The sequence below is a fragment of the Meles meles genome, chromosome 4 (genome assembly GCF_922984935.1).
Source record: "Meles meles chromosome 4, mMelMel3.1 paternal haplotype, whole genome shotgun sequence".
NCBI classification, from domain to species: Eukaryota; Metazoa; Chordata; class Mammalia; order Carnivora; family Mustelidae; genus Meles; species Meles meles.
This window is the reverse complement of record NC_060069.1, coordinates 138,186,569-138,213,941: the sequence shown is the minus strand read 5'-3', so window position 1 is coordinate 138,213,941 and position 27,373 is coordinate 138,186,569. Positions and strand designations below refer to the sequence as shown.

Below are 27,373 nucleotides of genomic sequence, written 5' to 3'. Positions count from 1 at the left end.
AACTATTCAACAAACTAGAAAAAATATATCTTTTTTTTTAATCTTTTTTTTAAGATTTATTTATTTATTTATTTGACAGACAGAGCTCACAAGTAGGCAGAGAGGCAGGCAGAGAGAGGGGGGAGGCAGGCTTCCCGCTGAGCAGAGAGCCCGACGTGGGGCTCCATCCCAGGACCCTGGGATCATGACTCGAGCCGAAGGCAGATGGCTTAACCCACTGAGCTACCAGGCGCCCTGAAAAAAATATATTTCAATTCATGTATCAGTAGAGGTCTATTTTCTTTATTATGTAAAAACCTGTAACAATACAGTAAGAAGATAGGTAAGGGTTCTGAACCCCATTCTAACATGTTCTGTTTTTTTCCCACTCCACCAATCAATCTTCTGACATCAGCTAGATGTCCTGCTATTAACTCAATTCTAACACCACCCAGAGATTACATCAGATTCCACAGGTTAAGGGCTCAGTTCCACAAGACTACCCTCCAGTTCAGATACCAATCACAAGTTCAAGTTAACCGTCCTTCTGCCTGATCAGGTATAAACCAGGAGTTCCCACAACCCTGTCCTTGGATTTGATTAATTTGCTAGAGCAGCTCACAAAACTCATGAAACCCATTTACCCATATGATTACTAGTTTATTGCAAGAGATATTAAAGGATACAATCAACAAGCAGATGAAGAGATACAGAGGGTGAGGTTGAAAAAAGGCTCTTCTGTCTTAGTGAAGTTTGGGGCCCAACATGGTGGCACACGCAAGAGTTCTCTATCTCACCAACCCGGAAGTTCTCCAAACTGACCGCTTCTGGATTTTTACAGAGGCTTCATTACATAGGCATGATTGATGAAATCATTCATCATTGGTGATTGACTCAACCTCCGTTCCCCCTCTCCTCTCCAGAGGTAAGGAGGATGGGACTGAAAGTGTCAACCCTCTAATCACATGGTTGGTTCTCCTAGCAATGAGTCCCCAGCCTTAGGTAGGGTCCAAAATCACCTTACTGACATAACAAAAGACATCTTCACCACTCTCATTACTTAGGAAACTCCTAAATTCCACAGTTTTAAAAAGCTCTGTGCCGGGGTGCCTGGGTGGCTCAGTCAGTTAAGCATCTACCTTTCACTAGGGTCCAGCTAGGGTCATAGTCCAGGGGTTATGGGGTGCTGGGATTGGTCCACCCCTGAGTCAACTTCCCTGCTCAGCAGGAAGTCTGCTTGTCCCTCTTCCTCTGCCCCTCCTCTCTGCTTGTGTTCTCTCTCTCTCTCTCTCTCAAATAAATAAATAAAATCTTATAAATACATACATACATACATAGATATATGCCAGAAATGGGGATGAAAACCAAAACATACATTTCTTACTATGAATCACAGTATCACAATATAGACAAAGGATATAGTTAATAAGGCACAGAAAGGGAAATACAGAGCTAAGCATTTGAAAAGATGTTCATTCTCACTCAAAGTAGGAGAATCACAAATTAAAACTTCAATAAAATAATTTTCAATTATCAAACTGGCAAAGAAAAAAAGAATTAAATATTGTGTTGGCAAGGATAATGATACACTTACTCTGAAACATCACTGATGAATATAAATTAGCACACAGTCTATGGACAGCAATTTTGTCAATATCTACCACAACATTAAAAAAGCAAATAACTTTTGACCCAGCAATCTCACTTCTAGGAACTGATGCCACAAATAACTTGCAAATATAAAAGATGACATAGGTAAAATGTTATGTATAGTAGCTTCATTTGAAATAGCAGAAGACTTTTTTTTAGGAAGTAAAATTTGTATGTACTAATAGGAAAAATTATTTAAAATATTTTAAGCAAAAAAAAAATTTTTTTTCAGAACAGTGTCTATAATATCTTATCACTCATAGGGGTGCCTGGGTGGCTCAGTTAGTTAAGCGACTGCCTTCAGCTCAGGTCATGATCCCAGGGTCCTGGGATCAAGACTCCTGCATCGGGCTCCCTACTCAGTGGGGATCCTGCTTCTCCCTCTCCCTCTGCTGCTCTGCCTGCTTGTATCTCTTGCTCTCTCTGTCAAATAAATAAATAAAATCTTTCAAAAAAATTTTTATCACTTGTATATTTCTAAGAAGTAATTTATACATAAATATGCATACCTATACATAAAAACATATTATTCTGTTTTCATAAAATATCTCTGGAAGGATATCCAAAAATTGATGGTGACAGTTCCTTCCAGAGAGAGTTAGTGGGGACCTGGAAGAAAAGGGGGGAAGACAGTTTTCGTTTCACATTCCTTTTTTTTTTTTTTTTTAAGATTTTATTTATTATTTGACAGAGAAACACACAGTGAGATAGGGAACACAGCAGGGTGTTGGGAGAGGGAGAAGCAGGCTTCTTGCTGAGCAGAGAGCCCGACTCAGGGCTCAATCTCAGAACTCTGGGATCATGACCTGAGCTGAAGGCAGTCACTTAACCAACTGAGCCACCCAGGCGCCCCCATTTCACATTCTTTTTGATGAGGAACCACTTGTGATAGTCCTCGGTAATCATGTGAGTGACCAGATTAGTTGAGGAAGGGTAATGGGTGTTAGAATGGAGTATCATACAACTCAAAGAAAGAGGACATGACTGAAGAGTCAAGGTGTGGAAGTACAAGTGAAAATCTAAGTGAATATCACTTCCTGTCCCTGAGATTCAAATGAAAAAAGAATGACTAGCATCTTTAAAGAAAGCTGCTTGAGAAGTGATGATGTCAAGGAAAAGCCAAGTTTACATTAGAACAAGAATACAGTGAGTTCCATGAAGAGACTGAGAATGTTGTAGAGAATAGAATATTTCCAGAAGGCAGTAGAAAGGGTTGTGAGAGAGGTCAGCAGTGGGAAGCAATGAGAGGATGACTCAGAGAGGAAAAGCACAGCACAGGATAGAGAAGAAAATAGAAAGAAATGCCTGAAGAGCCTGCATTCTAGACTAAAGGGTGCCAGCCATGAAAAGCATGAGAGGAATTAATAGCTAACAAAATTCTGTGGTTCTGTCAGTGTCAGTTGAGTTGAGGCCCCAGCTGACCCAATGGTGTCAGCGTGGTCTATAAGTGCTGTTTATAGCCTGCTGCACAGGCTAGAACCCTTGTGTCATCCACTGTTTGACCATGGCATTTATTCTATGGACTCTTTGCACAGTGGCCCTAATAGAAATTCAATCAAAAAATTCTTTCTGGGGGCACCTGGGTGGCTCAGTGGGTTAAGGCCTCTGCCTTCGGCTCAGGTCATGATCCCAGGGTTCTGGGATCGAGCCCCACATCGGGCTGTCTGCTCAGCGGGGAGCCTGCTTCCTCCTCTCTGCCTGCCTCTCTGCTCACTTGTGATCTCTGTCTGTCAAATAGATAAATGAAATCTTAAAAAAAAAATTCTTTCTGTGATGGAAAGGAGAAGGGAGTTGAGGGAAATTGGAAGGGGAGATGAACCATGAGAGACTATGGACTCTGAAAAACAACCTGAGGGTTTTGAAGAGGCGGGAGGTGGGAGCTTGGGGGGAGCCAGGGGGTGGGTATTAAGGAGGGCACGTATTGCATGGAGCACTGGGTGTGGTGCAAAAACAATGAATACTGTTACGCTGAAAAGTAATAATAAAAAAAATACCTGTGGGGCGCCTGGATGGCTCAGTGGGTTAAAGCCTCTGCCTTCAGCTCGGGTCATGATCTCAGGGTCCTGGGATCGAGCCCCGCATCAGGCTTTCTGCTCAGCAGGGAGCCTGCTTCCCCCCCTCTCTGCCTGCCTCTCTGCCTACTTGTGATCTCTCTCTGTCAAATAAATAAAATCTTAAAAAAAAAAAAATACCTGCAAAAAACCCAAACAAACAATTGTATTTGCTTCTCTATAGTTCTTGCAAGCTTCCCGTACCCATTTCCAAGCTGGAAACTATTAAAACTATTATGCTAAAAAAAAAAAAAAATATTTCTGTGCCAACACAAAATTCAACACTAGGTACTGCAGACCACCCACAAGGAGGGCCATGGGTGGCCTTTCTCCAAACCTCATCATCAACTTAAATTTCACTTTCTGACCTATTTTTCCCACATGCTCACTCATTCACTATAACTGAACTTGTTTTGGCCTTCATTGAGACCTCTAGTCAAACAGAAGAAATGTTAAAGGTCATCTACCCTAGTCATTCTCAACTCTAGCTGTTCAACAGAAATCACTTGGCATTGCAACAGCATGGAAGGACATTGAGGCCATTCTGCTAAATGGAATAAGTCAGACAAAGAAAGAAATACTGTATGATCTCACTTGTATGTAGAACCTAAAAACAAAAAGCAAAACTCAATGAAACGGAGATTAGGACAATGGTTGACAGGGGTAGGAAGTGCAGAGGATGGGCAAAGGTGGTTAAAGGACACAGACTTCTGGTTATAAGATGACTGGGAAATTAAATGTACAGCATGACTATATAGTTATGTAGTACGTACTTCAGAGCGACTTAGAGTAAATCTTAAAAGTTCTCAGTACCAAAAATGTAACTGAGATGATAAAAAAAAAACCCTACTGCAGTTACAATGTCACAATATATACATACATCAAATCATCATGTTGTATACCTTAAATTTATGCAATGTAATGGCCCATGAATTATCAAAAAAAAAAAGAAAAGCTGGAGTAAAAAAGAAATCACCTGACATGCTCTAAAAAACCAAAACGAAACAAAAAACAGATATCTAGGTTGTACCTCTCAATCCTATTTAATTGTTCTAAGATAGGGACCAAGAATAACATTTTTTTTTAAATTTCACCAGGTAATTCTATATATAGCCAAATTTGAGTGAAAATTTACGTCAACACTTTTGTTATAAAGATGAAGGAACTAAGGGAGACAACCCAAGGTCGACCCTCTAGAAAGTGCAAGGAGGGTTGGAACACAGGTCTCCTTGCTCTGGGTCTAGTGTTCATACCCTCAATTTATATTACTTTGACCAATGATTCTATCCTTTCTCCCAGCTTCACTTGGCTCTTTACCCAACCCAAGGCAACAATTAAAAATATCAAAATGCGGAGCACTTGGGTGGCTCAATCAGTTAATTGCATGTCTTCAGCTCAGGTCATAACCTCAGGGTCCTGGGTCCCTGCTCACTGGGAATCTGCTTCTCTCTCTGCCTCTGCCCCTTCTTCCTGCTTTTGTGCTCTCTCGCTCTCTCTTTCTCGAATAAATAAATGAATAAAATCATTTAAAAAATGTGATCAGCACGACCTTCACATGAATCCACATGTCCAGCTATCAACAACTGGACTTCTGTCCCATTGTAGACTGCTGTGCATTGTTTGAAAAGTCACTTAATGGTACCACTTGGATCACCGTAGATTCATGCTCTCTACCTGGCCATCCTTATTTCACTTTCTTTGTTCCTTGTCATGAAGCTCAGAGAGGCTGCTCCAAATCTTTTCCATGTCCCTTTAGTCACCCGCCTTAGCTACGTACACCCTCAGCAAACTAATCCATCTGACACTAAAGCCATTTATTTCCCAGGCATCTCCTCTGCCTGAAATCATCTCCATATTTAAACCCATCCTCTTACCAGTCTAACTTTTGTCTGTAATTTGATTTAACTCCTCTTGTTTTTCTCTAGTACATGTCCTGTCTCTCCCCAAACTCTTCTTTCTCCAGTCAGTCATCTCTCCTCTACTGCCTCTTCCCTCTCAGCTTTAACACATTTTGTAATTTTTCCCAGCCTAAAGGCAATCTTCCTTTACAATTACTGCCCTATTAAGTTACTAACCACCATCCCTCTTTCTTTCTTAATAAGATACTATTATCCAGCAAGGCAAGTTTAAATGAGTTATATTGTAAAGCTCTTAGAAGAATACTGGCTCATAACTCAAGAGTAAGTGATCTATCCATCTATCTATCATCTATGATACCTATGATATCTAAGATGTTTGCTATCATCTATCTGTTATCTATCACCTATCTATCTATGATCTATCTATGATCTGTCTTCCCATCACCATCCAACAAAGCTGTATCCATCACTCAAGGCTCTGTTCAAATGGCCTCACCTCCTTTCTTGATCAGCAATGACAGGCCAAATTAAGGCATGCTTTCTCTCTTTTACCAAGTCATTTAGAGCATGGTGAATCAAAGCATTGCTTCTGCAGTCCAAGTGCCTGGTTTTGTCACTTACTTAATACCAACAGGCTGAAGAAGTTTGGGATGGGTCCCCCAAATTATGCCACTTTGGCATAAAAATTACTTAGAGTTAAAAGTAATTAAGACCCAGCAAGTTCAGGAGAAGTTCTTTACCTCCCCTATGTAAGGACCTATTTAGCCAGAGCGCTTCCATCCGGTTAAACAATAATTTTGTTGTTTCAAACTTAAACTGTCCCTGCCCCCCTTCCCCCAGGGACTTACTTAAAAGCAAGTCCGGGAAACCAGTCCCAGGTAACAAAGCCCAAATACAAAGGTGGGTCAGGTCAGGTGGAGATAACAGCCCGAATGCAGGACTGAGTTGGGTCAGGTGGAGACATCCAATCAGTAATGCATGCATACTGTCCCCCTAGTTACAAGGAGTATGGGCCCTGCCCTTTGGGCACTTTTTGGGTGCCAATTCTGACCAAGGTGATAGGCTGGTTCAAATATCTAGGGTATTTTGTGATCCAATTGGTCACTTATGTGTGACCTAACATAACTGTGCAGCTTTCTCTGTGTGTTACAATTTCATTGGCCACCTGTGCGTGACCAGGCCCAACCACATGGCCTTTGCCCTTAAAAGCTAGTCTGTGAAACAGAAAAGGGTCGCCCTCTCTGTAAGAGGCGCGGCCCCGAACGTTCGGCAGTATCGTAGCCAATGAGGTTTATCCGAGGCGCGATTATTGCTAATTGATTCTTGATGCTTGGCACGAAATAAAGCTTTGCTTGACCTTCACTTTGTATCAGTCTTGCTCCTTTAATCACAGATCCATTATTGGGGGACCCAACATTGGGGACCCAACAGCCTATAACTGCTTAAAAAGAATTTAGGTAGAGGACCTGTTCCAGAAAGAGAGCTATCACCCTAGATAACTATATTACGATTTGAACTAGGTAGGGTAGACAGGAAGGAACGTCGAAAGGTCTGTTTGGTCAAAGTCCTTTCTTCATCCATTGCTTCTGAGTGGCCCAGCAAACATGTTTACCAAAGATTTACTCTTTTTTCATTCTTCTTTAGAATTGCATTCCTTCCCTTTGAAGTCCCAGACCCCTAATCCCTTCTCTTTAATTCAAGATGCCTTACTGCCTGTCTTTGCAAGTTCCACGTCTGTGTGGATTCCTTGTACATACACTATTACATTTTATTTTCTCTTGCTAATCTGTTTCATGTCAATTTGACTCTTAGTCCAACTAGAAGGACCTTGAAGGGGACAGGACATTCTTGTTCCCCAAAAGGGCCTTGGGCTTCAGTTACTATCAGTAAAATGACAATGACAATAGTACCTAGCTCATTGGATCACAATGAGGTTTCTACAGCTATGAAGCTTCATTTCAGAGGGAGAAATAAATAACAAATGAATAAAAATAAACATTGATATATGTAATGTCTTAGCTGATCACCTATTTAAAGGCCTTCTAAGAAGGTGGAGCATGATCAGGGGTTCATTCAATGCACAGGAGGAAGAGAGCCCCTGGGGAAACAAACAGCAATGTACAAAGGACCAGAAGAATAAAAGAAGCTGAACTGTTTGCACTGACATGTCGTATAACAGAAGCACAGCCAACGAAGGGAAGAAAAAAACTGAAGAAAGAAACCAGCTCATAAACCCTGATAAAAAGATTTTATTGTATTTAAGTTATAATGAGAAGAACCGAGACATGGTAAGAGGACAAATAACGTGGTCCAGCTTTTGTTTTTAAAAAGAATACTCTAGAAAAGAAAGGAAGGAAGGAAAAAGAATGCTTTGGTTGATGTTTGCAGAAATGAAATATTCTGACAAACCTTTTGTAAAAAGCACCATCTCAAGGAGTTATTTACATTAAATATTTTCAGGGGAATTGTTTTTTTCTAGTTTGCAATTTCTCTTTTAAAATGTTTGTATTAGGAGCACCTGGGTGGCTCAGTGGGTTAAAGCCTCTGCCTTCGGATCAGGTCATGATCCCAGGGTCCTGGGATCGAGCCCCGAACTGGGCTCTCTGCTCAGCAGGGAGCCTGCTTCCTCCTCTCTCTCTGCCTGCTTCTCTGCCTACTTGTGATCTCTGTCTGTCAAATAAATAAGTAAATAATATCTTTAAAAAATAAAATAAAATGTATGCATTAAACATTTAATTAATGACTCAAACAAAAAAAGAGAAATATTCATTTTCAGACATTAGCATAATGACACGTAAGCACTTACTGGCAGATTATATCTTCTAAAAGTAGCACCAATATAATTCCATCCCACATGTGCTTCTCATAATATGATGATGCTAGGTCCCCTTCCTTTGAATTGAGGTAGGCCTATGCATACAGCAGTAGTGAAACCATATGACTTCCAGGCTAAGTCATAAAAGGTAATAGAACTTTGCCTTTATCATATCATTAGAACTCAGCCACCATGCTGTGAGGAAGCCAAGCAGCTACATAGATGAGCCACATGAAGTTGTTCCAGTCTCTGCCCAGTGGAGGTACCAGGTAACTGCCATAATCCTTCAGATGTGTGACTGAATGACTGAGCTCTCATGATTCTAGCCTTCGGCCTTGAGCCACTCCAATGGATGCAGAGTAGAGCAGACAGAACCGATCCTTGCTAAGCCCTGCCAAAATGCAGATTTGTGAGCAAATTAAATGTCATTGTTTTAGGTAACTAGATTTTGGGGTAGTTGGTTGCATAATATTAGATAAATGGAACAATGGGTGTTACTATCATCTCTGCTAATTGCCTATCCAATAGCCTCTCCTTACCTCTTAAAAGCAGAACCTCAATTTTCTTTGGAGCAGAAAAATAACCAGTCATAAAAACCTATTTCCTGGGACACCTGGGTGGCTCAGTGGGTTAAAGCCTCTGCCTTCGGCTCAGGTCATGATCCCAGGGTCCTGGGATTGAACCCCGCCATCAGGCTCTCTGCTCAGCAGGGAGCCTGCTTCCCCACTTCTCTCTCTGCCTGCCTCTCTGCCTACTTGTGATCTCTGTCAAATAAATAAATAAAAAACTTAAAAAAAAAACCCCAACTATTTCCCTATATGTCTTTCAGCTAGTGGTTGACATATGACTTCCTTCTGGCTAATGGAATGTAAGTGGACATTTACTATTTAAGGCTTCCATGGAAGCTATTGTATTCCTTACAAAAAGGGACTGATTCAGTTAGTAGGTATCTTATGCCTCCACCTTCCCCATCTTATTGCCCAGAATTTAAATGTAATACCTAGAGCCATTTTGATTTAATCACTTGCCCACTGAAGTCAAACCACCTGAGTCTGAGTCTGTTACATCTCAACCTCAGCTTCCTCATTTGGAAAATTGGAATAATAATAGTCCCCACATTACAGGGTTGTTTTGAAGAGAAATAAAAGAGATTTAAGGGGTTTTATACATATTGTTTGCTGAATAAATATTAGCATAATGCACTGTAATTGACTCTGCTTAGTCATAATAATCTATTCCCTCTAACCTTATAACCTTATTTACCTTATTAACCTCATAACCTTATTTCCTTTCAGGACAGGACCTCTTGCCACTCTTAGGCTGTGTGGGTTTTTTTTTTGGCTCAGGCTCACCCCAATCCCAAGTGGTACACTGGACACAGGTTTGAGCTGTTCAACTCATCACATTTCCCAGGCCAGGCTAATTTATTTAATAGACAAGTGACCCAATCTTGGGCAAAAATGAGCAAGACTTTTGCTGAGACTTCCAAGACAGAGGCAGACACTCTCTTCTAGTGGCCTTAAGGCTGAGGAGATGTAAGGTCTGGAACTGCTGTAGCCATTTTAGCCATTATAGGAAGAAAGTCTGTCTAAAAATAGTGCCATAAAGAAGGAGAAGAGCAGAGATGCTGGGAGAGAGAAATGGCTCTGACAGCATCACAGGTCAGCGTGCATGACTTTACTCTTTTTACTTCACCCAATGTGGGTTTTTTTTTTTTTTTTTAATCCCAAGCAAGGAAAAAGTTTGGTCTCAGCTAATATTATTACAGATGAAATTTTTATTGAAAAGATGATATACATCAAGATTGAAAAACGTAACTGAGATGCAATATTTTAATTACTCAAAATTATGCCAAGCTGATAATTACTTTTTCAGTTTGCATGTTACTTCAGAAAATAGGAATAGAAGGGAATTTTCTCAAGCTAATAAGAGACATATTCGAAAATCCTATAGCTAGTATTATATTAATGGTGAAAAACTAAACACATCACTATGGACTCTGAAAAACAACCTGAGGGTTTTGAAAAGGCAGGGGGTGGGAGGTTGGGGAACCAGGTGGAGGGTAATAGAGAGGGCATGTATTGCATGGAGCACTGGGTGTGGTGCAAAAACAATGAGTACTGGGCACCTGGGTGGCTCAGTGGGTTAAAGCCTCTGCCTTCGGCTCAGGTCGTGATCCCAGGGTCCTGGGATCTAGCCCCACATGGGGCTTTCTGCTCTGCAGGGAGCCAGCTTCCTCCTCTTTCTCTCCCTGCCTCTCTGCCTAGTTGTGATTTCTCTCTGTCAAATAAATAAAATATTTTAAAAAAATGAGTACTGTTACACTGAAAATAAATAAATAAAAATACACACGCACACACACAAAAACTAAACACATCACTACTAAAATGGGAAATAAAATAAGGATGTCCACTCCCACCCCTTCTATTCAACACTGTACTAAAGGTTCTAACAACATAATAAGGTGAAGAAAGAAATTAAAGCAAACAGATTGGAAAGGAAGACACAAATCTCTGTTTATTCATAGATGATGTGATCATCTATGTAAAAATCCTAAAGAAACTGCAAATAAGCTATAAGAACTAAAACTGAGTTTAGTAAGATTGCAAAGTCAATACACAAAAACCAATTATACTTCTATAAATTTGTATGAGCAATCAGAAATTGAAATTAAAATTTACCATATATAATAGAATCAAAATCATGAAATGCTTAAGACTAAATTTGTTAAAAGATGTTTATGACTTATTCACTAAAAATTACTGTTGAGGAAAAATTAAAGAAGTCCTAAGTAAATGGAGAGATATACAATGTTCATAGATTAGAAGGCTCAGTATTGTCAAGAAATCACTTCTTGTCAAAATGATCTATAGATTCAAGACATTCTAGCCAAAATCCCAGCAGACTACTCTGTAGAAGTGGCAAGCTGATTTTAAAACTTATATGAAAATGCAAGAGTTGCCAAAACAACTTAAGGAAAAAAGAACACAGAGAACATTTTCAGTTTTTCCTAGGGAGCTGATTCTAGGAGTATAGTTCTAGATAAAAGTCTGGAAATATCTGTAAGAAAAGCCAATCTTTTGCAGCTCAAACCCTTTTATATTTGAAACATTTTAAAAGTATATTAGTAGTTGTCATGCACTTAAGAAATGTGTGAATGACTCTATCCTTCAGATACCAAGTGAGAGTGAAATGGGATAGGGTGAGGGTATGGCGTGGGATTACCTGCTAGTGAAATATATTATGAACTGAAGGGAAAAAATTTAACTTACTAAATAAATTAAAATAGTTATAAAATTACTACTAAATAAAAAGATATTCCATTATATAAAAGATATTCTACAAATATTTGATGATTATAATTATGCCTTAATAGAACAAAGCATAGTAATATCAATTTTTAGAAATTTGAGAATATGTACTAGACTGAGAATCTATGACCTAAAACTTTAGTCCTGGAGCTATCACTACCCAGCCTTTGGACAGGTAAGTTTACCTCTCTAGGTCTTAGTACTGACATTTTCAAAAGGAGGTTATTGAGGGACATAATTTCTAAGGGCTCCTCCCAGATCTATATTAAAAATTTTGTTTAGACCTTTCTTTGTGTGTGTGTGTTTCAGCATTCCTACACCTTGAAATGACTTCTGTTCATTTCTTCTCTATCGAATCTGTCTCCTTGTAATTTACATCTTTGTTAGAGAATGTTATTATGGGATTTTGGTTGTTTTGAAGGAATCAGGAGTTATAAAATGTTTTTTTCTTTCATCCAGGACCAGTAAAGCAGGCATTTAGCATGTCTGTACCAATGATTATGGATATTTCTATTTTTTAAAAATTTATTTATTTGACAGAGATCACAAGTAGGCAGAGAGGCAGGCAGAGAGAGAGAGGAGGAAGCAGACTACTCCCCTGCTGAGCAGAGAGCCCGACGTGGGGCTCCATCCCAGGAGCTGGGATCATGACCTTAGCGGAAGGCAGAGGCTTTAACCCACTGCGCCACCTAGGGGCCCCGGATATTTCTATTTTTAATTCTGCAGTCCTCCAAAATGGAGTCTTTGACATGAAATACGACCATTACTTACTTCTCTATTGATTTCCAGAGCAAGCCAGAGTATTGGAGGATAGATAAGTAAACGAAGAAGTTCAATGTTCTAAACAGAAATAAATAGTTCAAGTGCACCAACTGATCTTTCTCTAGCTACATCTGAAAAGCTCCCTTTGATATTTTTATGTCTGATTCCTGACTTACTAGAAGTCAGTGCTATTGTGCCAGAAGGATTGTAGTCCAAAAAGAGCCCTGTTTAGGCTATCTCTTTTTAGTGCATAAAGACAGAATTCAAGAAGATAAGGAACATGAATGAAATTTTGCAGTCTTAAAAAGCATTTTGTCTTTTAGCTGTGGATAGCATGAGGTACCATTGCCTTATTCTGCCCTAGGCAGGTCCCAGTTTGTAGATCCTCCCATTCTTACGTAGAGTTCCAGATGAAATCTCTTTTCTAAAGATTGTACTCCTAGGTTCGTAATCTTTTGAGATTTTCTTTCTTTTTCTGTTCAGCTTTATTCTGGAACTTACCATTGGTCCGAAAGACCTGCTAATCTCTACTAGTATATGTCAGGCCATTCTGAGATATAAGTTCCATATAGTTAAAGAACATTCCAAGTGTGGTCTCATGTTATACAATTACCTAAGCATAGGTCTAAAGAATTAGACTTAAACTTTGGGAACATTTTGACCATAGCTCTAGCCAGAATCTAAATTCACTCCTTTAAACCTTTCACACCTGTTGAAACAGGCTTTGACTCACGTTTATTCCCTTGTGTCTCCCAAATATTGCCCTTTGGAAACCTTTACCAGTTTGTCCTAATTTTCTTTTAACTGAGCCTCCATAACAATATGCAACTCCATTATTCTGCATGCTTTATATGTTCTTTTTATAGTTCTTCCCATCCTTGATCTTTCCTAAAGCTGTTAACTCACACTGTATTCTCTTGAGTTTCCCTCTGAACACTTAAACTTTTTTTTGAATGTTTAAACTTTGTATCTCACAGACTTTTTAAACTCAGACCCCAATTTTAACCTACAGACTATAAAACCCTTCATACTTGAAAAAAATGTGTGAATTTTGTTGACTTCAAATGGTTCACTCTGAATCTTTTACTATGTGGAACTGAAACTGTAAATAAGTTCTTTATACTCAAATTCTCAATCACGTTTGCTTCCTGTTGAAATTCCCCAAATTGAGACATTTTTTTAAAAATAGTGAGAAATAACTCCCACCTTCCTTTCATCGTCCAATAATCAAGTGGTATCGAGTTTACTGACTGTACTTAGGGGTGGTTAGGCAGCACAAACATGCCTTTGGCTACCAGCCTGTCTTAGATGGCAGTAACATGGAGAAACATAAAATGAGAATCTGTAGAAAAATGTACAAAATGAAAAGGCTCTCAAGAGTGAATTTTTCCAAAAAGGTAAAATATTTAATACTACTGTATCGATCTCACCAGGTCTCTATGAGAATGAGTATTTGGTATATTTGAATTGTTGCTGGAATCTAAACCAATCCTGTACACTACATTTTCAAAGGTAATTCTGGCATGTTTTAGTGTATTTGGAATTCACAGAAATTATTTCATTAAAAAAGAATCCAAGTTGACATCCGTAGGCGCTATCTCACACTTGAGTAAAAACAAAGTCAGCTGTTGCCTGACTGCAATAGTACTTGGACTTGACACTTTCAAATGCTTGGCTTAAAACGCAGCAGTGTGCTGGTCAACAAAAAGCAAGAGAGCATGAAAAGCAGTGGGGAGACGAAATTGGGTAAGAGAAAGACATTTTCAGTTCAACTGTTTTATTTTATAGTCTAAGACTATAAAAGCAACAAACTGTAAAACTTTATTAAACCACTTACCACTGAATTCTATAAAATTCTACAGTAAGTGTCATAATCTATCCTTTCCTCAAGATAAAATTGCCAGTTCTATATTTAAGTTAAAGAATCTACAATGCCAATGCAACAAAAACCTAGTCTGAGGATTTAATACATTTCACTATTTAGATTTTCATCATCCTCTTAATATAATACTGTTATTTCTACAATTACGTTAAAGTCTACACTTGATGTCTCCCTTTTCCAAGTTTGGTTCACTTCCTTTGGCTGGTGTGAGGGAGCCGGGAAAGGTCTGCTTCTCTACATCAGCTTTCTCTCTATCCATTTCTGCTTCCTTTGTCTTCTTGATCTATGCCATCCATTTCAACTTCTGTACTTGCATTCTCTTTTCCACAACCCACGACCCTCTTAGAAAGCAATATATTTTGGGGTTGCTTTGATTTCTTCTTAGGTTCTAGGTCTTAATCTCTTGGCTATATCCAACACTCAAATGCATATTTAATTCTCATCCAGAGTGATGTGGAGATATCCTGAGTTATTCTCATACTGCTCAGAGACACTGATACATATATATAAACAAAACAACCCACCCAGGTGTTTTTCTGAACAAAAACTATTTTTCCTGTAACTTCATTGACTTCCCCTCTCTCCACAGACAGAATTTATCATTCTCCCCATTGTGTTTGCATATTACTTAAGAAAATGTCTATATTGGAGCATCTGGGTGGCTCAGGTGTTAAGCATCTGCCTTTGGCTCAGGTCCTGATCTCAGGGTCCTGGAATCGAGCCCCGCATAGGGCTCCCTGCCCAGTGGGAACCTGCTTCTCCCTCTCCCACTCCTCCAGCTTGTGTTCCCTCTCTTGCTGTATCTCTCTCTGTCAAATAAATAAATAAAAATTTAAAAGAAATAAAAAATGAAACGTTTAAAAAAAAGAAAATATCTATATTGAAGCATTAAAGCTATGATTATTTTACTTGTCTGTCTTCCCCAGTAAATTGTCAGTTCTTTGAGAACAGCAACTGTGATGGCTAATTTTGTGTCAGTTTGGCTGGGCCACATGCTGAGCAAATATTTGGTCAAAGATTATTCTGGGGTTCTGTATGAGATTAATATTTAAAGATTTTATTTATTTATTTGAGAAAGAGAGAGAGACAGAACGAGAGAGAGAGAGAGAGCATGAGAGGGGAGAGAGAGGTCAGAGGGAGCCTGATGTGGGACTTGATCCCAGGATCATGACGTGAGCCAAAGGCAGTTGCTTAAACAACTGAGCCACGTATGCACCCCCCCCTTTTTTTTTTAGATTTTTAAATTTTTATTATTTATTTGACAGAGAGAGCACAAGTAAGTGGAGAGGCAGGCAGAGAGAGAGAAGCAGGCTCCTTGCTGAGCTGAGAGCCTGATGCGGGGCTCGATCCCAGGACCCTGAGACCATGACCTGATCCGGAAGCAGAAGCTTAACCCACGGAGCCACCCAGGCACCCTGAGATTAATATTTAAATCAGAAGACAGGGGGCGCCTGGGTGGCTCCGTGGGTTAAAGCCTCTGCCTTCGGCTCAGGTCATGATCCCAGGGTCCTGGGATCAAGCCCCACATCGGGCTCTCTGCTCAGCAGGGAGCCTGCTTCCCTTCCTCTCTCTCTGCCTGCCTCTCTGCCTACTTGTGATCCCTGTCAAATAAATAAAAAAATCTTTAAAAAAAAAAAATCAGAAGACAGAGTAAAGCAGATTGCCTTCTATCACGTGAGTGGGCTTCACCTAATTAGTTGAAGGCCTGACTGGAACAAAAAAGCTGACCCTTCCCCAAGTAGGAGAGAATTCTTCCTGCATGACTGCCTTCAAACTGGGACACTGTCCCTCTCCTGCCGTCAGACTTGAACTGTCTGATTCTGACAGTCCTCCTGAGTTTTGAGCCTGCTGACCACTGGATTAGAAATCAACTCTCCTGGGTCTCCAGCTTACCAATTCATCCCACAGATCTTGAGACTTCTTAGCCTCCATAATAACATGAGTCAATTCCTTACAATAAACTTTTCAATATGTACACATCCTATTCTATTACTTTGAAGAACCCTAATACAGAAACCATATTTTATGCATTTCTAATGGCCTAGAACTTGGCACAGTGCCTTACAACAAGTAGATGCTTCTTTTCATGGTTTGTTGAATTAACTAGTATTTTAATATAGTGCTTTAATGGTCTCCTAAATGTAAGACTTATATTTTATTAGTTATTTAGTTTTAAAAATATGAAATGTTGGGCCCTATAAGGGTATAAGAAAGAGTGAGTTCCTTGCTTTTTTAAAAAAATTGCAGCTAAAATATTAGTCAACTAAAAAAAGTAGGAAACTGGGGTACCTGGGTAGCACAGTTGGTTCAGCATCCAACTCTTGGTTTCAGCTCAGGTGATGATCTCAGGGTCGTGAGACCCTGGTTGAGCTCCATGCTCAGGGTGCAGTCTGCTTAAGTTTTTCTCTCCCTCACTCTGTACCCTCCCCCTCCCAAATACATAAATCTTTAAAAAAATAATAATTTAAGGGGCACCTGGGTGGCTCAGTGGGTTAAAGCCTCTGCTTTCGGCTCAGGTCATGATCTCAGGGTCCTGGAATCGAGTCCCGCATCGGGCTCTCTGCTTGGCAGGGAGGCTGATTCCTCCTCTATCTCTCTCTGCCTGCCTCTCTGCCTACTTGTGATCTCTATCTGTCAAATAAATAAATAAAATCTTAAAAATTTTTTTTTTAAATTTAAAAAACAAATGAAGAAGGAAAGTCCTAAACTAGACTAGAATTAAACTACTTTACATGTTTTATGGATCCAGTCATTAAATTTGGTCACACATCCATTCTTTTATCAGTTTGGGTCTGAATTTTCTCCTTATGTACCATGAAGCTAACTTCTCCCATTTCTACCTGGCTCTGGCATTTCATCCCTCTTATCTTTCCCAGTGGCAACTATAGATTAATTTGCCTAATACATTTTTTTATTTTATCCCAAAATTTTCAGCAGCTCTCCACCATCTATATCCTTCACTCTAGTGTTCAAAATAGCTCACAGTCCGATTACATTTTCATTAGACTCTGAAGCAAATCCCCACCCTTCCTGCTCTATTGGTTAATACACAACTCTTCTATATACACTTAACTAAATTTAGTCCAGTTCTTAAAATGCCTTCCTCCTTACTCTTAGCAAGTCCATATCTCTCAAGAAATATCGGAGAAAGCACCAAGTCTAGATTTAGGAAACCTCGGGTCTAGTCTTTTCCAATAGCACCATATTGTGTGACAGGGGACAACTGAGTCAAATCACTTCTCTGGAATCAATTTCCCTTATCTGTATGATAATGAGGAAAGACAAGAGAATTCTAAGTTCTTTTTCAATTAAAAAAAAAAAAAAAGTTATGTTTTCTTCATCTACCAGCACAGTTCCGTCATTAACTCAATAGTTCTTGAATATCTCTTATAACCAATGTACACCTGCTCTATGAAACCTGAATAGCCCTCACCCCACCCCTAACAGCTGGACTTGCTGACTCAAGTGCACTTATTTTCTATGCCATTAATTTGCCACGTATTATTTTTAGGCCTTATCATCTTAAATATAGTATTGTCTCCTTAGGAGAGGCGGCTTATGCTTCTGCATATATCCTTGACAAATAAAGTTCTCAAACTTTAAAAAGTATACTTGAGAAACTTATTAACAATGTTGATTCCCAAGCCTCTCATCTATCTCCTTCCAATTCTGATTCCATAACTGGTAATCTACATTCTAATAAGAACTCCTTCCTGTCCCGTGATTCTGATTCAGGTGGTCCAGTGACCACGCTTTGAGAAAAAAGTTCTCTGCTGTGTATCATAGTTTTTCTTGTCTGCACTTAGCATGGGTTCAAAAACTTTATTTTTAAAAAAATGTGTTTTAATTCAGAAAGATAGGTATGCTTGCATTGAGAAAACTCTTTTTTTAAAGATTTATTTATTTGAGAGAAGGGGGAGTACATGCATGCTAGTGGGGGGAGGGACAAAGGGAGAGGGGAATCCTTGAGCAGACTCCCCGCTGAACCGGGAGCTCAACACGGGGTTCAATCTCAGGACCCTGAGATCACGACCTCAACAAACTGAGCTCCAAATTGAGAAAATACTTAAATAGAAAATAGCTCAGGAGGGATGGGTAACTCTAAAATATTTTACCCACATTATCAAAGATATTACCCAGGAGGAAAGTAAAGAGAAACATGCATAGGGACTTAAAGAGACTGCATGAGGTACTACTGGACGGATCAGCTACAGATGACAAAGACCCAGGCTGAACCCCTTAACAATGGTGAAGGGAAGGCTAAATGTCAGGATGAGCTGATACTCCCACAAGGGACTGTTTAGCTAAAGTCAGAGAAAAGTGTTCAGATTTCTTTGTAGTGTATATGGAGATAGATAGCAAAATCTTCAAAAATCTCATTTTGTGCTCATTCTTTGCTCCAAGCAAAGCAATTTTTTTTTCCTTTTTTTTCAGTGGTCCAAAATTCATTGTTTATGCACCACACCCAGCAAGCAAAGCAATTTTAAACAAGAAAGAACAAAACAAACATCATAGGGAGGGGAGTTAAGGAAAAAGAAGGAATAATAACTTTTGAGGGGATTAATAGCTCTAATTCTAGAGTCATTTATAGATTTAGGGCTCACTGTCAATAATGTTTGAGGAAATATTTTAAATAAGAGAAATACCAAGAATTTGCAAATGAGATATATTCTTAATTTGAAAAATGGAAAAAATGGATTCTGAAAACTACAGATTTTAGCTCTTTCAAGTTTTAGAACAGATTATTAAAAAGCTTGTTAACACTTAGAGACAGAAGAGATGAAAACTTTGAGCTACTTTATGTATGCCAAGGATAGAAATGCCAACCCTGGGGGCACCAGAGCAGCTCAGTCAGTTAAGCATCGGACTCCTGATTTTTATCTCTAAAATAAATCAGTAAGTCTCAGAAAGAAAGAAAAAAAGAAAGAAAGAAATGCCAAACAGTTTTCTTTTATGATAGATTGGGCTCAGTGGGTTGGGCCGCTGCCTTCGGCTCGGGTCATGATCTCAGGGTCCTGGGATCGAGTCCCGCGTCGGGCTCTCTGCTCGGCGGGGAGCCTGCTTCCCTCTCTCTCTCTCTCTCTCTCTCTCTCTCTCTGCCTGCCTCTCTATCTACTTGTGATCTCTGTCAAGTAAATAAATAAAATCTTTGAAAAAAAAAGAAAAAAAAAGACTTCAGCAAGGTATTTGACAAACTAATAATTAACTTTTGAGTAACAGTTTCTTTTTTTTAAAGTTGTTCTATTAGGTCAATTCATACTTAGTTGACTTATTTTTCTCAGACATAATTAATGGAGTGAGGGCTCTAGGACTTTTTTGATGATTTGCATTCACTCAACAAATATTTATTGAACATTTTACTATATGCCAGGAATTGCTATAGGTAGTGGGATTCCAGTGGTGAATAAATCAAAGTCCCTGATCTCCAGGAATTTTAGTAGAGGGACATATAATACACAAGTAAACAAATATGTTCTATGTCAGGCAATGGTAAGAGAAAGTTAAAAAAAAAAAAAAAAAGGTTAAAGGAAAAGAGCAATGGCAAATGGATATTTCTTTTAAAGCCTGGTCAGAGGCTGATAGAATCTGGTGATAACTAAGCAGAAACCTGAAGGAAGTGATGGAATGAGCTGTGTAATTATGCAGCGGAAGAATATTCCAGATAGCAGGACAGCAAGCATACAGGTCTTAAGACAGGAACATGCTTGGTCAAGAGGCCCAATGGTAGGCAGAATAATAGTACCCCAAAGCTGTCCATGTCCCAACTTCTGGAACTTGTGACACTGCTATATTTCAGACAAAATAACTTTGCAGATGGAATTAAAGTTCCAGACTTTAAAATAAAGCGATTATCTAGGATTATCAAGGTGGGTCTCACATAATATCATGAACCTGAAAGGCAGAGAACTTCCTGGCTATAGAAAGAGAGATTTGGCAGAAAAGTAAACTAGAAAGTTCCAAGTATGAAAAGAAAACTATACATTATTGCTGGCTCAGAGATGTAAAGTCCCTGAGCAAGAACCAGAAAGAGCCCTCTGGAAGCTAAGGGCAAGCCCTAGCTAACAGACCGCAAGGAAAAACAGGGACCTCAGTCCTACAAACATAGGACAAAATCCTGCCAACAACCAGAGAAAACAGCTAAACCAACCCCACTTCTGACCTGCAGAACTGTGAGATAATAAATTTGTACTGTTTTAAAGTACTAAATTTGTGGCAATTTGTGGTCATTTGCTTTGACAGCAATAGAAAACTAATTTAGACTACACTGGATTGAAACAGGTAGGAAGGGGCGCCTGGGTGGCTCAGTTAGCTGAGTGGTTGAATCTTGATCCTGGCTAAGGTCACCATCTCTGGGGTTATGAGTTTAGGCCCCACATAAAAAGAAAAAAAGAGAAAAAAAGAAGAAGAATAGAAACAGGTAGGGAGTACAACAGGAGATGAAACAAGAGAGGTAGAGAGGATGGATTACAGGAAGAAGGGAAACAAGAGGGTACATATTGTGGGGCCTTCTAGACCACTGTAAGGCCTTTGTCTTTAATCATGGATGAAATGGGAGCCAGTGGGGGTTGGCGGTAGATATAACATAATCAAACTTACATTATAAAAGGATCACTCTGAACTACTTTGCATATGGGTATTGCAATAATTCACACAACAGTATAAACTAGGGAAATCATAAGGGTGATAAAAATAGTCAGATTCTGAGTATGTTAGGTTGAAGCATATAAACTTGCCATCTGAGTGGCTCTAAAACAGTCCAAAATCAAAGGATGAGTCAAGAGGATTTGTTCATGGATGGCCTAAGGGGTACTGGAAAAAGAAAGGAGTCCTTTCTTGTTGTTTCTTTCTTGTTGACTCCAAAATCATTGGCCTAAACCAAGGGTACAAGAGTTGTATTGAGATAAACAGTGCAGGAGGGACAAGTTTATTGAGGGCTGAGGCACAAGGGCAAGCAAGGATTCATCTTGGGACATGTTATATACATGAAACACCTATCAGACTCCAAGAAGAGATGTTCATTACGCTCTTAGTTATACAAGTCTGCTGTCTGAGCTGGAACTATTAATTAGCGAGTCCTCTCGCAACAACGGTGTTCAAAGCCATGAGATCAAGGGTTCAAACATGTAGGAAATGAGTGTAAAGAAAAGAGTGGTGCTTCCTGGCTTACTCCTTTTTAAAAGTCTTTCCTAGGTCATTTTTCTTCTGACTTGTAAATACAAATACATGAATAATTTCACAATCTGGAATATTTTTTAAGTATTTAGTTATGTATTTAATGAATTATATGCTGAAGGGCCCCAGGCTGTCCCAAAATGTGCCACAATGGCATATCAATTATTTCAAATTAAATTTATTTAAGAAATAACCAGTGCAAGAAGAATACACTGACCCTCCTTTGTCTCCTGAAAGCGGGAAATAAATCTTCTAAGCGAAAGGTATCCTCCCTGTACCAAGAGGTAAAGAGACATCCTTATCACCAAAGATAGGGAATTCAGGAAAAGAAGCCTATATAAACAAACCTTGGTACTCTTACTAATTTATTAACGGGACCAAATTCTATTTAGAATTCCTTACTAATTGAAGCTTCTGAACATACATTTACTTTGTCCTGTCAACCACTCACAGATTTATGTTTCTTTGTCCAAGAAGCTTGGTCTTGACATGCCTTGGTTATTTCTTTAAGTCTCAATTTTATTATTGGGCCTCTGTGCGCACATTATTAAACTTCGTTTTTTTCTCCTATTAATCTGTCTCATGTCAATTTAATTTTTAGACCAGCTAGACGAAACTTGAAGGGTCAAGTTAATTTTTCCCTTTCCAACACTGCTTTAAAAATAATAAAATTGAATAATATCTGTACTATTGCAGAAAATTCAAAATAAAGAGCCATCACTTAATTTCAGGACTTCTGTATTAAACACAGATCATATAGTCAAAATCCCTACTGAAATTAGCATAAACTACACACCCATATCAAAAAACAAATGAATTATATTCCCTCAATAGCTGTTGCTCTGAGACATTTTCACATCCTATAATTATTTACATTTTTATATAACGTTCACGCTGAATATCTGGTGAGGAGTATTATTCTTTCATTTCAGTTCCTCAACACTATGAGAATTCAGTATTTACATGCTGCAGTTAAAAGCAAAAGCAAAACAAAAATTACCAACCTACCAACTTTGTTCTACTGTTTGCTTCCTTCCACAACTGTTGGCCCCATTGTGTTTCAGTTGTAGCTCATGATATATACAGAGGTCACAGCTAGTTTATTGTTCTCACCAACTTTCCTTCTGAGGAAAAAAAAAGCATTTGTGAGCACTTTAGACCAGTATAAACACACACACACATAATATATAGTACATGTTACCTATATATATTTTATATATATATGTGTCACAAATCTGTCATGAATCGCTCTCATTCTCTCACTTCCTCTCAAAGAAAGATAAAGCTTTTATTTATATATGATATTATAAACATTTATATATATGTATTCATACATCAAAGTGTTTTTTTATCACAAAAAAAGTTCCTGAAATGTTCCTACCAGGTAGAGAAAAACCTGACCTACTACAATTATCTCCCTAAAGCACTCCTGTGAGCACAATTACAAAGTATTTTTGCCAACCACATCACAAACAATTATTAATGTACTAACTTTAGTTCCATGTTTTGAGCTGCTCCTGGTCCAGGTGTGGAGTGGGAACATGTTCTTTATGGAAACATCTCATTGGATCATCTGCTGACAAAGCATATTTTAAAGCGTACCCATAATCACTCTAATTAGGCCATCAAATGTCAGGACTTGCTGTGTGAATTTGATTAATTCTAGCCATCTCTGTGGTGCAACTGAGGAGTGACCCTACCTTAGAAACAATTTCCTTATACTATGCCCTTTCCCCCTCTACCTGTCCATACTAAAAAATTGTAAGGAAGGTTTGCAATGCTACCCTTATACGTCTGTGAAATTTCCTTTCAGCTGGGCGCCCAATCACATCCAAACCCTTTTATATGCCTTCAATACTATTGCCTTTTTACCTTTTGGAGACACTGAATTTAAAACACAACTTGTAATATGTAATATGTAAGGGAGATTGTTTACATATCTCTAACTTCCACTAGATTGTGAGTAGCTTATTTGTCCTATTTTGGTTCTCTCTAATGGACAAACACAGTGTTCCCAATGCTCTAGCACAAATATTTGACAAGGTTATACAGAAGAGGGCATGTGAACACATCCGATCCTCCCTCCCCCATTCCTCCCCATCTCCACAACAAAACAACTGACTGAAAAGAACAAAGAAAATAAAAAACACGGGGATTTTTCTTAATGAAAACATGCCTTATGTTGTTCACTAAGGGAACTTTTAAAAACTTAATTATCATCGTGCCTTTGAGGAAATACTATTGAATGGAGGTCACTGTGATGGTTATTCTTGGGTCTTCACTTGGCTAGACCATGGTGCCAATTGTTGGGTCAAACACTAGACTGGATGTTGCTGGAAAGGTATTTTGTAGATGTGACTAATATTTAATTAATCTGTGGGGGCACCTGGGTGGCTCAGAGGGTTAAAGCCTCTGCCTTCGGCTCAGGTCATAGTCCCGGGGTCCTGGGATCAAGCCCCGCATGGAGCTCTCTGCACAGCAGGGAGCCTGCTTCCCCCTCTCTCTCTGCCTGCGTCTCTGCCTACTTGTGATCTCTGTCTGTCAAATAAATAAAATCTTTTAAAAAAAACTATTTACAACCTGCAGACTTTAAGTAAAAGAGATTATTCTAAATAATGTGGGTGGGCCTTAATCAGTTGAAGGCCTTATGAACAAAAGTTGAGGTTTCTAGGAGTAGAATAAATACTACTTCCTCAAGATCATAACAGAAAACCTACCCATAGATTTTGGACTCAAGACTGCAACTTCAACTCTTGCTTGAATTTTCAGTCTGCCAACTGGCTGCTCTACAGATTTCAGACTTACCAGCACCCACTATAGCATGAACCAATTCCTTAAAATAAATCTCTCTCTCCATAACGCATCTTATTGTTTCTGTTTCTCTGGAGAACCCTGACTAACATTGCATTTCAAAGTAGTTCTTTCTTTTATAATACTTCTGAACCTTTTGCTAATTGCATATACCATACTCTTAATTTTGTTACATGGAATAAGAGTCAGAGTTTATATACTACTTACTAATAGAAGTCAGTTTCTCTGTTAGTACAAAGAACAAAAGAGTTGTGAAAGGAACTCAACAACAATGGCACAGGTCCTGCCAAGCAGGGAAATTTTATACCAGAGGTTTCAAATATGAAGCTCTATTTGAGCCCAGATTGTGCCGCCTATCTAAATACTATACCTTATTCCCTAAGCCAGGAACATTTTCTTAAACTGGTTTATACAAATCAACAAATCTTAAGCAATTACCAATCAAGAGTCTCAGTAGTTTGATAGAAACATTTTCTTCTAAAATATATGTGCCACGTTTGGGGCATGGCTGGGGCAGGGAAGGAGGGTTTCAACAATTAATGCAACTTAAAATAGGGGGTTAGTGTGCCCAGTTTCCATTGCCTCATTCATCAAGAGAGTTTGTGTTGTGACTCTTGGAAGTCAGTTTTATTGCATGATGTAATGGAGAAAATAATGAAGATTACAAATTTTCTTTATGTTTATGTTTTCTTAAGCACTGCCAGTTTATGGACATTTAAGAAGTTGAAGCAAAAAAATGTAGATTTAGTTTCTTTTAATTTAGCCAAATGGTTAGGTCCTAGAAATTTCTGAAGAAATATATTAAAGTGTTTTTAGAATTAAAAAGTCTTAGATCCCACTTGGTAGACCTCCAATGGCCCTCAGAGGCTACACACTTTTCCTCAATGTTACATAACAGAACTCTCTCTGTCCACTATAAAAGCAATGGTTTGGTATTTCAATTTAAACTTGACATGTGGATTGAGAAGATGGTATTTGAAACTGTTCTGTTTACAATGCTGAACTTATCTGAGCTCAAAGGAATAACAGATTTTAAAGAGTTACACAGTTATCTAGTGGAAAATAAGTCCTGGTTATGAAAGCAATTCATAGATTTTGGTGACTGAGTGAATCATGTTCTATGACTCTGGGATACCACCACAAGATATGTGTGATTATAGACCCCCTGACCTATTATGGAGGCTCATTTTCAACACACACACACACACACACACACACACACACACACACACACACTCTTGACTTAAAACTTATTGTAAAACTACCATACCCATTAACACACAGTATTACTGAACATTGGAGTTAACTATGGAAAGGAATCAACTGTGAAAAGAAAAAAATACATATTAATGGGTAATTGTATCAGCTCTGCTTCCCTCTTTCAGCATCCTAAAAAGGATCCTGCCTTGTAGACTAATTCTTCTGGGCTTTTGTCATAAGGAATCAGGAAGAAAGAGAGCTGGGGGAAATATCTGAAGTACACATCCAGGGCCGGAGAAGAGTTAAGGCATGTTTTGAAAGACAAATGCATTCAAGCAGCTATCTTATATGAAAACAGTGGATTAGACCAAAAAGAGATGTTTAAGATATGTTGTTATTTATCTGCTTCACGGTGTGTGGGCTATGAGAATTTTTTAAGAGTTATTTCAGGGGCGCCTGGGTGGCTCAGTGGGTTAAAGCCTCTGCCTTCAGCTCAGGTCATGATCCCAGAGTCCTGGGATCCGGCCCCACATCAGGCTCTCTGCTCAGCGGGGAGCCTGCTTCCTCCTCTCTCTCCCTGCCTGCCTCTCTGACTAGTTACAATCTCTGTCTATCAAATAAATAAATTAAAAAAAATCTTTAAAAAAAAAAAGTTATTTCAAAGTTAGGTTTCAGGTATTTGCCTGTGTATTTGAATACGGCCCTACTCTAAGACTGGACCAAGTGGATCACAGATTTATAAATATCAAACAAAATATTAATCTCAAGCTATAGAAATTTCTGGACAAATTCTTAGTAATGTTTGTGGCTACCTAGCTATTTTATGAAATTGTGGAGATAAAAGCCTTTATCAGTAAAATTATCTCAATAATCAGATTGTTAGAAGTTTAGGATGATAAAAATACCCTCATGTCTCCTAGAACAGTCCAGGGTGTAAATAACAATATTCTCTTTAAATCAACCAACAAGTAGCCATAGGTGACAATATAATTTTTTTCAACAAATAAAACTTATTGTACTGGTTTTGGAATTACCTGTTTATTAATGCTTTAAAAAATCGCTTTGAATCGTAAATAAGCTATAATCACCAGTATCAGTAATAAAAATAATACCGTAATTTAAAAAAATTAAAATATGCAGAGAACAGGGTTGAAAACATGCTCCTAGGCCTAGAGGGCAGTGAAGAATCTGGTCAATCTACAGCTTGAACAATCAATGCTTGAGAAATTTACATGTTTTAGCTGGAAACAGTGAAAACTGGTTATCTTTTCACAAATAATTTTTAAAAGAAATGTCTTGTATTTTCCTGGTCTGAGGTATTAAAGTGCTTTCGCAAAACCTTAACATGGTGCCAATTAAAAAGGTTGGAGAGATGCTCCTTTTTTCCAGAATGTTAGAAATGTACCTTTCCACATCTGTATTTGCTCAAAGATTAAGCTTTGTATGGCGGAAGCTCTGGAGTAGAAACATCTCAGTAACAGAAAGCTTGGACTCTCAAAGTTTCATTCATTCGGCCACCATCCCTGGAGCCCCTCCTTTGTGCAAGACACTGACCTCAGTGCCAGGCTGGAACGCCCGTTAACAGGAAGCAGCCCCTGTTCTGAGGGAGCTTCCGGCCCGGCCAGGGTGCAGCCTAACTAGGAGTTCTAAAAAACAACCTGAAATATCACAGAGCAGCTACACAGTGGACGTGCCTCAAATTACCACACGAGGACTTATGTCCATAAATGCAGTCTCCCTTTCATCTAGTACGGGTCGCCTCCCCATCTCTCAAGAGCGCAAGCAGAGCTAGGTCTAGAACTCGTGGCCAGAAGTTGTCAGGGGACAGGCTGGCAAGGAGAGACCAGAGGGTAAGAGGAGGCCCAAGCACGGCCCCTGAT

The 27,373-nt window shown here is 38.9% G+C and overlaps 1 long non-coding RNA gene across 1 annotated transcript in view; it reads right to left on the bottom strand.

Annotated features, from left to right (window-relative positions):
• LOC123939688 overlaps positions 1-27,373 on the bottom strand; it is a 92,094-nt gene that overhangs the window by 61,864 nt on the left and 2,857 nt on the right. The window contains exon 2 of the long non-coding RNA XR_006817955.1: positions 22,491-22,606. This is a non-coding gene — a long non-coding RNA (uncharacterized LOC123939688). The remainder of the gene's footprint in view (positions 1-22,490; positions 22,607-27,373) is intronic.